This window comes from Rhinoderma darwinii, chromosome 2 (genome assembly GCF_050947455.1).
Source record: "Rhinoderma darwinii isolate aRhiDar2 chromosome 2, aRhiDar2.hap1, whole genome shotgun sequence".
Lineage (NCBI taxonomy): Eukaryota > Metazoa > Chordata > Amphibia > Anura > Rhinodermatidae > Rhinoderma > Rhinoderma darwinii.
In genome coordinates, this window is record NC_134688.1 from 107518661 (window position 1) to 107535222 (window position 16562).

Sequence of the window (16562 nt, forward strand, 5' to 3'; positions counted from 1 at the left end):
CTAGAATTACCAGCCTAATAGTACCAGCCTCCGGCTGCCCCAATACCCGACCATCTCTACAGATGGTCGGGTACTGGATCGTACTCTGCTCTTCCCGGCAAACCTGGTGGTGGTGGGTACCGGGGTAATAATAGGGGCTATTGTTAGCTTTTCACTGGCTAACATTAAGCCTCGTCTCAGTAATGGATGCTGTCAATTAGCCAGCGGCCATTTATAAGGCGGTAGTAATAAAGTTTAAAGAAATACAAGGATATAGAAAAAATACTTTAAAAATTACTTTGAAATTAAAAAAAAACACACACAACCCTTGTTAACTATTTTAGTGAGAATAAAAACAGTCCTCAAAGTAGTCCTCGAATCCGACGAAGTGCGACAACCGAACCTGTAAAAAAACACAAACGCACAAAAAAATTACTAATGTTTTGCACTAGTGTTTTTCAAAGATCACGTTTTTACAATGTTTCTGAATAAAATGTTTTCATGTTAACTGTCTCTAGCTTCTGCCTTTATACTGCCGCCGCTCAAGTTGACCAACAAAGGGGCCCACTAAGGCTCTGTCATCCGAGAGCCCACATCGGCCCTGGGTGCATGGATAACGGATTTTCATTTGCAGCAAAGTCTGCTGCGTGTGAATTCACCCAAAAGGGATTATGGAAAAGAAATATATATATTTACATATATATTTTAACCCAACTCCAGTGGCAACGAAAAAATCATACCATGCCCATTGTCTCCAACTAAAAGCAACAAGCAAAGATCCATTTGCAGTGCCTTTTACCACAAGTTATCAGCCAGTGAGAATTTATGTTGAGCTATACGTCCTATTTCACAGAGAAGCAGGAATGTAGGCTACCTAGGCACCTTTCCCTTTTATTGTGTTTTCAGCAGATACATTTATAATTCAGCCAAATGTCCAGCTTCTGATGCAGTTTCCTTCCAATGCCACGAAGCCTTGTGCGTAGAAATGTTCTAAGTGCATGTATAGGGTAAATGCACATAGGGCGGATACGCTGTGTAAAAGTACACAGCATATCCGTCCTGGAAGCCGCAGGGAATTCCAACAGAAAAAGCGCACTAAATTGTGGTGCAGTTTTTCGGGCAGAATCTCTGCTGCGGAAATACTGCTAGAAAAAAAAGTTTAGTCCAAGTGCAGTCCATGTGACCGCTGCAGCCTGTGTTTGGCTGCAGCAGTCACATGGGATGAAATGTCATCTCAGGAGGCCGGGCTGCGCTCAGAATAGAGGATCGCGACGCTATGACAAGTATGAACATTTTTATTATTTGTTTTTTCTTATACCAATTCACAAAAATACAAAGACCACAAATAAATAACCCCCCGGGATGGACAAAAAAAAGGGGATACATTTTTCTAAATATAAAAAAAAGTGTATAAAAAATAATTGCGGAATTGCAGCTTTTCCAACGCAAAAAAATTCAATATTTGCCCATTTGTTGCGGGTTTTACTGTACCTCCCCATTGAATTCAATGCGGAAATCCTGCAACAGGAGAGCAGTGACTCTGCAGCATAAGTTGACATGCTGCAGATTAAAAAAACGCACCATAGGTCTATTTATGAACGTTTTCTCTGCTGTATGTGTGGATAAGATTTTTTTCAAATCTCATCCACTCTGCTACTACGCGGTGTATTTTCCTCAATGAAATCCATTGTGGAAAATCTGCAGTGTTTACGCTGTGTGTGTCCAGGTCCTTACGGTTATATCTTCCCAAAAGTCCTTGGGCACTTGAGACGGGAGGGTGTGGGTGGTCAAAACATTTTACATTATTCCCATTATCCACTTAACCGATTTCACTGACCTTGATAAGCTGCAGGGTCACTAAATTCCGCCTGCTTGGGAAAAATCTTGGCCCACCATGACCATAGAGGCAACTGTGTGACTGTTAAAACACAGAAAAGGAGTTCACTCTCCGGAAAGCTATTGTGTATTGCTGCCTTCAGTAAATAGCCGCTAATTTTCTCTAGAAAGGATCTGTGCAGGTGATGGTTACCCTGGCTCACAAAATTTGTGGACACTTCCATCATTGAGAACTGCAACAACTGTAGGACAAATATGATCTGAACTGAAATAAGATGTGGTTATGAGGTAGAAATCAACTTTTTATATTCTTGTTCTTCAGCTTGCAGAACAATAACACGTCATAGCGGCCTACACATCAAGCAAGTCATGGAGGGACATCTTACCTTACTTCATTCTTGCCAACTTTTGCGATGGGACATCAGGGAGATTTTGTAACATTACTCACACAGCCACATGCAAAGCGCCAGGTGCAAAATTGGTCTCATGCCTCGCCTATTTATATAGGACATGCCCACTATCCCAAATAGTGCACCCCTACATCAAACCCTAAATAAATACATATCCCCTAAACCATTACAAACAGACCCTCTACACAAATACAAATCACACAAATCACAAAGGGCTAGTATGGGGATGAGCGCTTGTTACTCCGATTGCTCGTCCCCATACGTTTTTATCATGTCGGCAGCCAACAACGATAATATTTTGGCCATTTAAAACGATTCAATAAGCATGCTCGTTCATCGGCTGATCGTTGCCCTGATTACACATGACAATTATCGGGAATGAGTGTAAAAGGGCCTTAACAAAATAAAGTATATAGTCTGCCTGCAGTTGCCACTAGAGGGAGCTCACTGCATGGGGATTTAAACAGCTCCAATTGAACTGAATTCCTGTGCATTGAGCTCCCCTGGTGGCAGCAGAAATAATTTATCTATTAACTAAATCTTGTACTGCTCAGACAGGATTTTTCAAGTACTAGGAAAACCCTGTGTCCTGCTTAACGCAGACAGTCCATTGTTTTCAATGGGCTCTACGGTGCAATGATTAATTTCCCCTGGTGCTGGGGGAAATTAAGTAATATTTAGTATATATAGTAATGAAAGCTAAGATGATGTACAGAGGAAAGACAAGGTGTCCAAACCCTATTGAAGTGTTCCCTTCTGTCCGATATTATAGCATTATTTTTTGCAAAAAAGCATATACAGTGCAGATACATACCTCCCAGCTTTCAAGTATCGCAAAGAGGAACAACCGTTAAGCCACGCCTCTCTAATTCCACCCTATCCCCACCCATACACACCCACTTCAGCCCACACAGTATCATGCTCCCCTAGTGCCTCCCACACAGTATAATGCCAAATAGCTGCCCCCCACAGTATAATGCCCCCATAGCTGCCACCATACAGTATGACCAAATAGCTGCCCCCATACAGTATAATGCGCCTGTAGCTTCCCCCATACAGTATAATGCCCCCTTAGCTGCCCCTAGTGCCAGTGCCCACATATAAAGTTTCAATGCTCACATAGTGCCACAGTGCCCATGTAGATAATGCCACAGTGCACATATAGATAGTGCCACACCCCCTTAACGATAGTGCCACCCCTCTTCTGTAGATAGCAATCCCCCCCCCCTGTATCCTTTGGGACTCCCTCTAGAGGCAGAATCCCCAGCCAGATTCCACTCCAGGAGGAGCCACTGACGTCACTGTCAATATATGGACAGTGACGTCAGGAATTCCCTCTAGGAGCGGAATCCCTGGCCATAGCGTCGGCAACGGTCTTGCAGGGGATTCCGCTACAGGAGGAGCCGCTAACATCACGGTACATCACAGTCCATATATGGACCGTGACATCAAGGATTCCTCCTAGGAGCAGAATTACCTGCCAGAGCATTGGCAATGTTCTGGCAGGGGATTCCACTATGGAAGAGCCACTGACATCACTGTCCGTATATGGACAGTAATGTCAAGGGCTTCCCCGGGCTCAGCGCTTAAAGTAGCGATGTGCCCGGAGAGTCCTCTGTACTAATGCTGAACCAGGGATTTGACTGTTCCCTGCTTCAGCATTGGGTTTAACTGTATCTGCGTCCTGCGGATGCAAATACAGTTGACACAGGGAGTACGGGACATGCAACGGGCCGCCCGGACAGCGCAAAATTGATGGGTTGTACAAACTGGGGGCCTAACTTCTATATGGGGTCCTAACTTCTATATGGAGGCATAAACAGGACCTATCATCTATATGGGGGCACAAAGTGACGTTTTCTGCCATTTTACTGCCACCGTGAGTTCCCCCGCAAAGGCGCCTACTAAGTCTGTGTCGCCCAAGGGCCCACATAAACCTGGAGCTGGCCCTGTTTTCGCCCGTGCGGCTTTTACAGCTGAAGCACATGGTTATAATATGCTTCACATGTAATAACCGCACATCCAAAAACCGCATTGCAATACTAGAGCAATTAGCAGTAAAACACATTTGGTTTTTACATGGGGTTTGCCATTAAGAAGCACATGAAAATTGCGACAAAACTGCAGTAAAAATCCCTGTGGTATCCCAGCCTTAGAACTAAGCCTAATATAGCTTGTTCAGCTATTAGGGTGCAGTCACACGTGGTGTACTCTCATTGTATTTCCGCAGCGTATTTGTTTTTACAATTTAAGCCTATGGGGAAAATATTCTGCAATGCAAGGATCTGTGGAATGTGTCTTATTTGCAGAATATTTTTCCTATTGGACATTGTAGCGACATGTGACTGCTCCTTTAATAAAAAATAAAAAAACATTTTTTTTTCTAATATGGAATGTGATGAAGAATGCCATAAAAATTATGAGAAGAAAAACTCCATGTGTTACTGTGTAAAATCGGAGTCACGAGGAGGTATAGTTTAGGCCAGGGGTCTCAAACTCTACCAGGTAAATGGGCCGGACATAGAAAAAATGTGAAGTTGAAAGGTCGCATTACTTTCAAATTTCATACAATCAAAAATTACTGTTATTCAATTTGTTATTTGAACTACTAGAACAATACTATATTACTATAATACTACATTACTATAATAATATGACATTACCATAATAATACTACATTACTATAATTATACTACATAACTATAAGGCTATGTTCACACGGAGTATTTTGGGGGAGGAATATCTGCCTCAAAATTCCGTTTGGAACTTTGAGGCAGATATTCCTCTCCCTGCACGCCGATTTTCGCGGCAATTATCGCGCCGTTTTTCGCCCGCGGCCATTGAGCGCCGCGGGCATAAAACAGCGAGAAATACGCTTTCTCCTGCCTCCCATTGACGTCAATGGGAGGTCGGAGGCGGAAGCGCCCGAAGATAGGGCATGTCGCTTCTTTTTCCCGCGAGGCAGTTTTACTGCTCGCGGGAAAAAGACGCCGACGCCTCCCATTGAAATCAATGGGAGGCGTTCTCGGGCCGTTTTTGCCGAGTTTTGTGACGCGGTTTCCGCGTCAAAAAACTCGGCAAAATACCCCGTGTGAACATAGCCTAACAATACTACATTACTATAATAATACTACATTACTATAATACTACATTACATTACTATAATACTACATTACATTACTATAACAATACTACATTACTATAATACTACGTTACTATAACAATACTATATTACTATAACACTACATTACTATAACAATACTACATTACTATAATACTACGTTAGTATAACAATACTATATTACTATAACACTACATTACTATAACAATATTACATTACTATAATACTACGTTACTATAACAATATTACATTACTATAGTAATACTACATTACTATAATACTGCATTACTATAATAATACTACATTACTATAAAGAATAGCGTTAGGTTTAAACTTACCAGAAATTTCTGAGTTTACTCCATGTGCTCATTTTAACAATCCAGTTTTTCAGTTTAAGGGTATGTTCACACGCACTAATTACGGACGTAATTCGGGCGTTTTTGCCCCGAATTACGTCCGAAAATAGCGCCACAATAGCGTTGACAAACATCTGCCCATTGAAAGCAATGGGCAGACGTTTGTCTGTTCACACGAGGCGTATATTTACGCGCCGCTGTCAAATGACGGCGCGTAAATAGACGCCCGTGTCAAAGAAGTGACCTGTCACTTCTTTGGGCGTAATTGGAGCCGTTATTCATTGACTCCAATGAATAGCAGCACCAATTACGTCCGTAATGGACGCGGCGTTCAAGCGCCTGCACATGCCGTTACGGCTGAAATTACGGGGATGTTTTCAGGCGGAAACATCCCCGTAATTTCAGCCGTTACGGACGCTGTCGTGTGAACATACCCTAAGTGTCGCTAAATGCTCAGTTAGCAGCGTTTTGGCAGACACAAGAGAGTCAAGATTGGGCAGCCCCTTTTTAGATAGTGCCACACACACTCCTTATAGAAGGACACACACACACACACACACACACACACACACACGTGCCACCCCCCTATAGATAACTCCATTGGGGCTCCCTCTAGGAGTGGAATCCCCAGCCAGAGCATTTCCGGCGCTCTGGCCGGTGATGCCTCTGCTGGAGGGGCTCCTGAATTCCCTGTCTATATATGGACAGTGTCGTCAGGTGATCCTCCTGAACCGGATTCCCCATTGCCGATGCTGGAGGAGCCCCTGAAGTCACTGTCGGCAACGCTCTGGCTGGGGATTCCATTTCTAGAGGGAGATCCAATAGAGCTATCTACAGGGAGGGGGGTGTAGCGCTGTCAACAGGGTGGGGTGCTATCTGCAGAGGGGTTTCACTATCTACAGGGGTCTGTTTGGGGTCTGTTTGGCCATTTCCTCACCTACCACCAACGATCCAGCAGCGCGGGAATCACACGGCGTAATTTGGAGGCTGAAAATAACAGCCATGTAATACACGTCAAATACGCGCAATATTTTTAAGCTGTTTTTCAAATTAGGCTAAGCTTATACTTGCGTTGTATAATCCGTTAGCCTGATTCATATTTAGATCAGAATAAGGATCCGAGAAGAAGTCCTACACTTTTATGTCTGTCAAAAAAATGGATGACTTACAGATTCAGATCTCAGCGCTAGGTATGGCTGCTCTGTATACTGAATACAAAGCAGCCGTATCTCAAAAAGTAAAAATAATTTAATAAGGCTTCATTCACATCTGTGTCAGGGCTCCGTTCTGGCGTTCCATCAGAGCTTTCCGTCAGAACGGAACCCTGACTGAAACAAGCGGAAACCATGGGTTTCAGTTTGCATCACCATTGATTTCAATTGTGACGGATCCGATGCAAATGGTTTCCGTTTGTCACCGTTGTGTAAGGGTTCCTTTTGTTTTGACGTAATGAATAGCGCAGTCACTACGGTATTGATTCCGTCAAAACAAACAAAACCCTTACACCTATGGTTTCCGTTTGTTTCAATTTGAATTCTGTTCATGGGCTCCCCTGACGGAGAGGTCCGCCGGAACCCATGAACCGAGTCCCAACGTAGATGTGAACGCAGCCTAACATAACCGACGTGAACACAATTAAAAATCTGATTGATTTCAATAGGATTTTTAACGGATCTGTTTTTAGCCTTGTTCGGATCTAAAAACTGATCAGGATAATGGATTATACAATGCAAGTGTGAACTTAGCCTAAGGGCCCATTGAAATGAACGTGTTCTGCCTCCGTGTGCTGGCCGTTGAAATAACTGACCGCACACGGACCTATGCAATTTAATGGGGCTATTCAGACATGCGTGATTTTCCATGCAGCAAGTGTCCGTTGCGTGAAACTCAGTGCATGTTCTATTCTGGTCCGTTTTTGCAAACCACGTCGCCCAGGAGAGGAGAATCATGAACGTGAAAGATGTATGCCACACTTGGAAAGCACACTTGTAGCGGGGTCCGCAAATAAACACTGACACCACTTGAAGTTGTTTCTAATGCGTTTACTTAAATGGTTATAGTACAACAAGTATAACTTCAACTTTGACTTCAACTTTCTGCGTCACTGGATATATACAACAAGGCTTAGATGCTATGGGTGCAGACAAACTTCCGGCTTTACGGTTGGGTGGGTCTCGAGAGGGTCTTTCTCCTAGTGGCTGTGCCTCAACCTCCCTATAAACCTGGTATGGCAGGTTACAAGGCCACCTCCACGGGTCACGGTGGGGCTACCCACTACCCTTCGTGGACTCCCCAAGACTGGAGGCTATGCCCCGTCACCCTTGGCTGCGGCGGGAGGTTGATATTTGGTTCGCTCTGTGCCTTCGCGGATCGACGTGGGAGCTACCCACTACCCTGCGAAATTACCACTATAAGGTGAATGCGGTACTCACTGTTGGTCCGTTGCTGGTGTCTGGGGATTCGTTCTTGTTTCACGTGTCTCTGGTCCTTGACACGCCATTTTCCTTTAACACAGTCTTCAATAGCAAGTCACTGCTTTAATTCAACATATGCCACACTTGCAAGTGATCTTCTGGAGGGGGCGACTCAGCAGACAACACAGGGTTAACACTACTTCCAGGCTGTTCCTAGCCCTAATTTCAATTCCCAGTGTTAACTTATCTTCTGCTCTGAGCCTCACACAGGCACCCGTCCAATCACAGCCCTCTCTCCTTCACTTCAAATCACACTAATCTTTGTGGCTATTAATAGAACACACAGTCCTACGAAGTATATCTCAGCAGTATAAGACCTCACACAGACCGCCATTAACAGTGTGGGCACCAGGTGACACAGGGCACTTATCTGAGGTGCTGGCCAGCTCCATGGCTCCTCTCCCTGTTCCAGTTCAGCTTTTTCCTATTGGGGTGGCTTTATCTCTCTCACCAATCCTCTACTACAGTGCTAATCCCCACTCCTCCTGGTTCTGGCTCCTCTCAGCGTCCTCCCCCGAGCCTCCTCTCTCCACACGTCTGTGTTTTTGCACAGCACACCCAGTCCTGCACTTCCTGTCCAACAGCTCTATATCTTAAAGAGGCTCTGTCACCGCATTATAAGTGCCCTATCTCCTATATAAGGAGATGGGCGCTATAATGTAGGTGACAGTAATGCTTTTTATTTAGAAAAACTATCTATTTTAAACCACTTTATGAGCGATTTTTAGCTTTATGCTAATGAGTTTCTTAATGCCCAAGTGGGCGTGTTTTACTTTAGACCAAGTGGGCGTTTTACAGAGGAGTGTACCAATCAGTGTCATGCACTTCTCTCCATTCATTTACACTGCACATAGCGATATAGTTATATCGTTATGTGCAGCCACAAACACAAACACTAACATTACTGCAGTGTCCTGATAATGAATATACATCACTACCAGCCTGGACGTGATGTTTATTCAGAATCCTGACACTTCTGAATCTTTTCTGTGAGATTCCAGCAAGGCAAGCGTAATCTCGTTTGAAATGACAGGTTACATTGTAACGCTTGCCTTGCTGGAATCTCACAGATATATTCATTATCAGGACACTGCAGTAATGTTAGTGTTTGTGTATGTGGCTGCACATAACGATATAACTATATCGCTATGTGCAGTGTAAATGAATGGAGAGAAGTGCATGACACTGATTGGTCAGCGTCATACACTCCTCTGTAAAACGCCCACTTGGTCTAAAGTAAAACACGCCCACTTGGGCATTAAGAAACTCATTAGCATAAAGCTAAAAATCGCTCATAAAGTAGTTTAAAATAGATAGTTTTTCGAAATAAAAAGCATTACTGTCACCTACATTACAGCGCTGATCTCCTTATATCGGAGATAGGGCACTTATAATGTGGTGACAGAGCCTCTTTAAAGAGGCTCTGTCACCAGATTTTGCAACCCCTATCTCCTATTGCAGCAGATCGGCGCTGCAATGGAGATAAGAGTAACGTTTTTTTATTTTTAAAAACTAGAATTTTTGGCCAAGTTATGGCCATTTTTATATTTATGTAAATGAGGCTTTCTAAAGTACAACTGGGCGTGTTTACAGTAAAAGTACAACTGGGCGTGTATTGTGTGTGTTACATCTGGGCGTGTTTACTTCTTTTACTAGCTGGGCGTTCTGACGAGAAGTATCATCCACTTCTCTTCAGAACGCCCAGCTTCTGGCAGTGCAGACACAACGTGTTCTCGAGAGATCACGCTGTGTCGTCACTCACTTCCTGCCCCAGGTCCTGCATCGTGTCGGCCACATCGGCACCAGAGGCTACAGTTGATTCTGCAGCAGCATCAGCGTTTGCAGGTAAGTAGCTACATCGACTTACCTGCAAACGCCGATGCTGCTGCAGAATCAACTGTAGCCTCTGGTGCCGATGTGTCCTCGCTCGTCCGACACGATGCAGGACCTGGGGCAGGAAGTGAGTGACGACACAGCGTGATCTCTCGAGAACACGCTGTGTCTCTGCACTGCCAGAAGCTGGGCGTTAACGAACAGAAGTGGGTGATGCTGATTCGTCAGCATCATACACTCCCATTCCCAACGCCCAGCTAGTAAAAGAATTAAAAACGCCCCGATGTACGCACATAATACACGCCCAGTTGGACTTTTACTTTAAAGAGGCTCTGTCACCAGATTTTGCAACCCCTATCTGCTATTGCAGCAGATAGGCGCTGCAATGTAGATTACAGTAACGTTTTTATTTTTAAAAAACGAGCATTTTTGGCCAAGTTATGACCATTTTTGTAGTTATGCAAATGAGGCTTGCAAAAGTCCAAGTGGGTGTGTTTAAAAGTAAAAGTCCAAGTGGGCGTGTATTATGTGCGTACATCGGGGCGTTTTTAATACTTTCACTAGCTGGGCGCTCTGATGAGAAGTAACATCCTCTTCTCTTCAGAACGCCCAGCTTCTGACAGTGCAGATCTGTGACGTCACTCACAGGTCCTGCATCGTGACGGCCACATCGGCACCAGAGGCTACAGTTGATTCTGCAGCAGCATCAGCGTTTGCAGGTAAGTCGATCTTACCTGCAAACAGATCTGCACTGTCAGAAGCTGGGCGTTATGAAGAGAAGTGGATGATACTTCTCTTCAGAGCGCCCAGCTAGTGAAAGTATTAAAAACGCCCCGATGTACGCACATAATACACGCCCACTTGGACTTTTACTTTTAAACACACCCACTTGGACTTTTGCAAGCCTCATTTGCATAACTACAAAAATGGTCATAACTTGGCCAAAAATGCTCGTTTTTTAAAAATAAAAACGTTACTGTAATCTACATTGCAGCGCCTATCTGCTGCAATAGCAGATAGGGGTTGCAAAATCTGGTGACAGAGCCTCTTTAAACACGCCCAGTTGGACTTTAGCAAGCCTCATTTGCATAAATACAAAAAGGGTCATAACTTGGCCAAAAATGCTCGTTTTTAAAAAATAAAAACGTTACTCTTATCTACATTGCAGCGCCGATCTGCTGCAATAGCAGATAGGGGTTGCAAAATCTGGTGACAGAGCCTCTTTAAGCCACTGGTCCTGCAGTGACACCTAGTGGCTGCTAATAACATGGAATGAAAGTACCAACCAACATGAAAGATGCACAGAGAAGACAGTTCAATTTAAAAGGGCAGTATCACACCCTTACACACTGATGGCACACAAACATTAATACGGTCCATTTTTTGCGCTCGTGTGAACGAAGCCGAAATGTGTGTGTTTTTATGTGTATTTGAAGCAGCTGTATCACTCACTAAAATCTGTTCCCATCAGGTCTGCTGGACTGACGGGTTCAGTGAAAGCGGGTCTTGCTTGTCTCTGTTCATAACTTAGATGTGATGGATAACAGTTGGATCCTGCGTGTCAGACACGCAGAAACCGCTGACACTGAACATGTCACTTAACGCACGATACAGCTACTCTGTATATAGAATACAGAACAGCTGTATCTAAAAAAGGAAATTCCGCAACATTTACAGTAGGAGCAGAGTGGATGAGATTCATAAAATCTCATGCCCAAGCTGCGGGTAAAAAACGCAGCGTAAACTTTAATAAATTCACCTGCTGTGCGGAATTTAATTCCGCAGCATGTCAAATTATGCTGCGTTTTTGTTTATTTTCCATTGCGGGTTTTCCTCATTGAATTCAATGGGAGTGCAAAACCCGCAACAGAAATCCCAGTGTTGCGAATTTTGCGGTGTATTCACCGCAAAAGTCGAAACTACAGAAAATAAAAAAAATCATACTTACCCAGAACGCTCTCCTCCTTCCTGCAGTTTGGCCTCCAGGGATGACGTTGCATCCCATGTGACAGCTGCAGCCAATCACAGGCTGCAGCGGAGGTCACATGGGATGATATGTCATCCCAGGAGGCTGGCCTGGATGATGTCAGAGGGCCAGCCTCCTGGGATGACGTGTAATCCCATGTGACCGCCGCTGCAGTCAATCATAGGCTTCAGCAGTCATATGGGCTGCAGCGTAATCCAGGGAGGCCGGACCGGACTGCGATGGAGGGACGTTTCGCCATAACAGCGACCTACGTAAGTATGAGCGTTTTTTACTGCTGCTTTCTACAGCAGAGATTCCGTCCTAAAAAAATGCACCACTTTCCGGACGGAATGTACTGTGGGTTCCAGGTCGGATACGCTGCCTGGTTTTTACACAGCGTATCCGTCCCATGGGAACCCGGCCTGCGATTTTAGATTTTTTTTCAAACTTGGACATTCATTTTAACGCCCTGTTCACACAGAGTTTTACCGCAGGCAGAAAAATCTGCCTCAAAATTCCTTCAGGAATTTTGTGGCAGATTTTGACCTGCCTGCACTTTCTTGCTCTGATATTTGCAGCGTTTTTCTTCTGCGGCAATTGAGCACCGCGGGCAAAAAAACACTGCGAAAAACGGTTAATCTGCCTACCATTGACTTCAATTACTTCAATGGGAGGTCAGAATATGAACCGTGGCAAGTTAGAGCATGCTGCTTTTTTTTACCACGAGCGGCTAAAAGCCGCTGCGGGAAAAAAACTCCTGAAATCAATGTGAGGCGGTGTCGGTAGTTTTTTGGCGCTGATTCCTATTCAGTTTCCACCTAAAAAAACTGGCCCTTAGGCTACATTCAGGCAGACATTGCGTGCTGTTTTCCTTTTTAACTTCAACAGGGAGAACTAGAGCACTGAAAACTGTTGTACCCGAAGAGAAAACCATGTGAACTTTTCTTATGATGACATCAAATTTCTACAGTGCTCTTCCTTGTGTGTACTGCTAAATTCTCCCTTTGCTACTTTTTTCTACACAATTGGCATGCTGCCAACTCATGCTGGCTGAGGGGATATCCTGGCATTTTAAGGGCAGTACAGAGACCTCTTGAAGTCGACATGGCCGTGACAGGAATTTGTAAGTACACAGACTCTTTCTTTCATACTGTGTTCTGTGCAGCATTAAAACATTCTTCAGATTTCTTTTTGTATTTCCTATAACACTGCTGTAAATGTGTTTATGTGAAAGGCTGTGCTATATAGAAAGTGCATCCTTACCCGGCCTAGGGTCTATTGTAATAATATACATTTCCATGCATCTTAACCATCCCAGATCCAGCCAGACCGTTTCATTTTCTCAGCGATGTCTAGCTGTCCCAGGAGGTCAGCGATATGTCCCAGTTTTTAACTGTATCTGCAACCTCAAAGAGCAGTTTGGCTCAGGCAGCGCGATGCAGTGATATCATTGCGCCTGCCTGCGCCAAACCACATACAGCACAGACCGGAGGAGACATGCAGAGAGATCTCCACATTTGTCATGGGAATGGGGCTAGGTTAGTATTTATTTTAATACTTTTAGTAGACACTCTGAGCACATTATACTGTGCTTGTGGGCACTGTATGCACTTACAAGATTTATCAAAAAAAGAAACACAGAAACCCCTTTAACTAATGCATTTCTCTAGGGTCCTCTAACTCAGTCCAACAAGGGCCGTGAAAAAGAATGCTGATCCACGAGACAGTTCGTCGATCGGCGGTCTTTTGCTCCTTTCACTAGGAGCTATAATCGGTTATGTATGGGGTGGAGTCGGGGCGTAACTAGGAAAGTCTGGGCCCCATAGCAAACTCTTGACTGTGCCCCCCCCCCGAGGTGCCACAAGCTGACCCCCTATAGATAGTGCCCCCTGTAGACTGTGCCATACAGCCCCCCTGTAGACTGTGCCATACAGCCCCCCTGTAGACAGTGCTATACAGCCCCGCCTATAGACAGTCACACCCCAATTGTAGATAGCGCCCCCACCTCCCCCTTGTAGATAGTGCCATACATCCCCCCTGTAGATATCGCCATAAAGGCCCCCTGTATATAGCCCTATACAGCTCCCACTGTATATAGTGACACACAGCCCCTTCCCTTGTATATTGTGCCACACAGCCCCCCTGAGTAGATGGTGCCACACACAGACCCCTGTAGATTGCACCGCACACAACCCCCTGTAGATAGAGCCACAGCCCTCCCCCTTGTAAATAGTGCCATACAGCTTCCCTAGTAGATAGTGCCACACAGCTCCCCCTTGTGTATAGTGCCACACAGCTCCCCCTTGTGTATAGTGCCACCCAGCTCCCACTTCTGTATAGTGCCACACAGCTCCCCCTTTGTGTATAGTGCCACACAGCTTCCCCTTGTGTATAGTGCCACACAGCTCCCCCTTGTGTATAGTGCCACACAGCTCCCCCTTGTGTAGTGCCACAAAGCTCCCCCTTGTGTATAGTGCCAAACAGCTCCCCCTTGTGTATAGTGCCACACAGCCCCCCTTGTGTATAGTGCCACACAGCCCCCCTTTTTATATAGTGCCACAAGGCAATGGCTCATCCGAGAAAGTTGTATTAGCCAGGGGGATGTCAATCAAACATGGAAAGGTGGGTTTGGAGGCAGGACTATGTGACTCTTCAGGATAGCGGCACCACCCCTTGACACTTTAATGAGTAATTAGCATATAGTGTGCCCCGTTTTAAAAGTGGATTTTAAATATTTTGCTGCATCTGAAAGAAACCTACATTTGGAAATATTGTCAGGTCATGTATTACCGCATGGTGGCGGTTCAAGGGGTTAAAACTACCAGACAGGTTTCCATGAAATATACAATGAAATAAGAACAATTCCATTTTCCTTGCAATTTTGTTATAAATATATCCTGTATAATTACAGCTCCAGAACCAAGCTCATACATATATACAGTACCACAACCAAGCTCAGTACATAAATACAGCACTAAAACCAAGCTCTGACATATATACTGCACCAGAACCAAGCTCATATATACAGCACTAGAACCAAGCTCAGTACATATATACAGCACCAGAACAAAGCTCAGTACATAAATACAGCTCTAGAACCAAGCTCATACATAAATACAGCACCAGAACCAACCTCAGTACATAAATACAGCACTAGAATCAAGCTCAGTACATATATACAATACCGGAAGAAAGATCAGTACATGTATACAGCCCCAGAACCAAGCTCAGTACATATATACAACACCAGAACAAATACAGCTCAATTTAGTGCAACCCTTGCCGTATAGGTTTGTATGGCATAAAACTACAGCTCCCAGCATGACCCAAACAATAGTAAGGATATGCTGCGAGATGCTGTTTCACAAAAAAAAAAAAAATCATGCCATCCATCATCTCGCTGCAGATCATACAGTGACTACAGTACTGATTAGAGGCAGAATAAACATTTATATTAAGTGACTCACCGGTGACATCTCAGATTCTAGTTCTTTTCTTCTCCCTCCGGTCCAGACCTCTATGATGGATTTCTCCCGGCCACGACCCATTTCTGCAGTTTTTCGCTCAGGTGTCTTCAGCTTCTCGCTTTTAAAACATTTTTGCACCTATAAACGAAGGTAAAATTCTCAACACCTCTAAATATAATAAAGCACCATACACTGCACCAATAACTATCATAGCGGCATATACTGTGTCCATGATTATAATAGTACCATAGACTGTGTCCCACACACACACACACACACACACACACACCATGCCCCCTGTAGATATCCCCCTTTAGATAGTGCCCTACAATGAAGCCCCTGTAGATACTACCCCACATACAGCCCTCTGTAGATAGTACCCACATATGGACTCCAGAGCTGCAAGGCAATAGTGCTAACTGTGCTGCCCTACATATAGCTTACCCTATAGATAGTGCACCACATATAGCCCAACTCTGTAGATAGTGCCTCATATAGCCCACCCATGTAGACAGTGCCCTATATATAGCCCCACTGTAGCTAGTGCCCCACAGGAAACCCACCCCTGTATATAGTGTCCCACATATAGCCCACCCCTATAGATAGTGCCCTACAAATAGCTCCCCCTATAGATAGTGCTCTACATATAGCCCACCCCTGTATATAGTGTCCCACATACAGTGGAGGAAATAAGTATTTGATCCCTTGCTGATTTTGTAAGTTTGCCCACTGTCAAAGACATGAACAGTCTAGAATTTTTAGGGTAGGTTAATTTTACCTGTGAGAGATAGATTATATAAAAAAAAAAAAGGAAAATCACATTGTCAAAATTATATATATTTATTTGCATTGTGCACAGAGAAATAAGTATTTGATCCCCTGCCAACCATTAAGAGTTCAGCCTCCTCCAGACCAGTTACACGCTCCAAATCAACTTGGTGCCTGCATTAAAGACAGCTGTCTTACATGGTCACCTGTATAAAAGACTCCTGTCCACAGACTCAATGAATCAGTCTGACTCTAACCTCTACAACATGGGCAAAACCAAAGAGCTTTCTAAGGATGTCAGGGACAAGATCATAGACCTGCACAAGGCTGGAATGGGCTACAAAACCATAAG

At 44.3% G+C, this 16562-nt stretch overlaps 2 protein-coding genes and 1 long non-coding RNA gene across 7 annotated transcripts in view; 2 read left to right on the forward strand and 1 right to left on the reverse strand.

Moving 5' to 3' along the window:
* The window catches only part of LOC142742384 (retinol dehydrogenase 7-like), a 45167-nt gene that overhangs the window by 2738 nt on the left and 25867 nt on the right, over positions 1-16562 (forward strand). The window contains exon 1 of one of the 2 annotated variants that reach the window (XM_075852080.1): positions 12995-13098. The exons of the other annotated variant lie outside the window; for it this stretch is intronic. The gene's annotated coding sequence lies outside the window, so the exon portion shown is untranslated. Of the gene's footprint in view, positions 1-12994; positions 13099-16562 lie in introns of those variants that run through there. 2 annotated transcript variants of the gene reach the window in all.
* LOC142742386 (uncharacterized) lies at positions 298-15567 on the reverse strand. Its single transcript, XR_012881368.1, has 3 exons — positions 15443-15567; positions 1817-1897; positions 298-382 (listed from the first exon to the last, which is right to left on the reverse strand). It is a non-coding gene; the product is annotated as an uncharacterized LOC142742386 (long non-coding RNA).
* NACA (nascent polypeptide associated complex subunit alpha) overlaps positions 8382-16562 on the forward strand; it is a 495234-nt gene continuing 487053 nt past the window's right edge. For all 4 annotated transcript variants that reach the window (XM_075852028.1, XM_075852052.1, XM_075852061.1 and 1 more), the window contains exon 1: positions 8382-8385. The gene's annotated coding sequence lies outside the window, so the exon portion shown is untranslated. The remainder of the gene's footprint in view (positions 8386-16562) is intronic.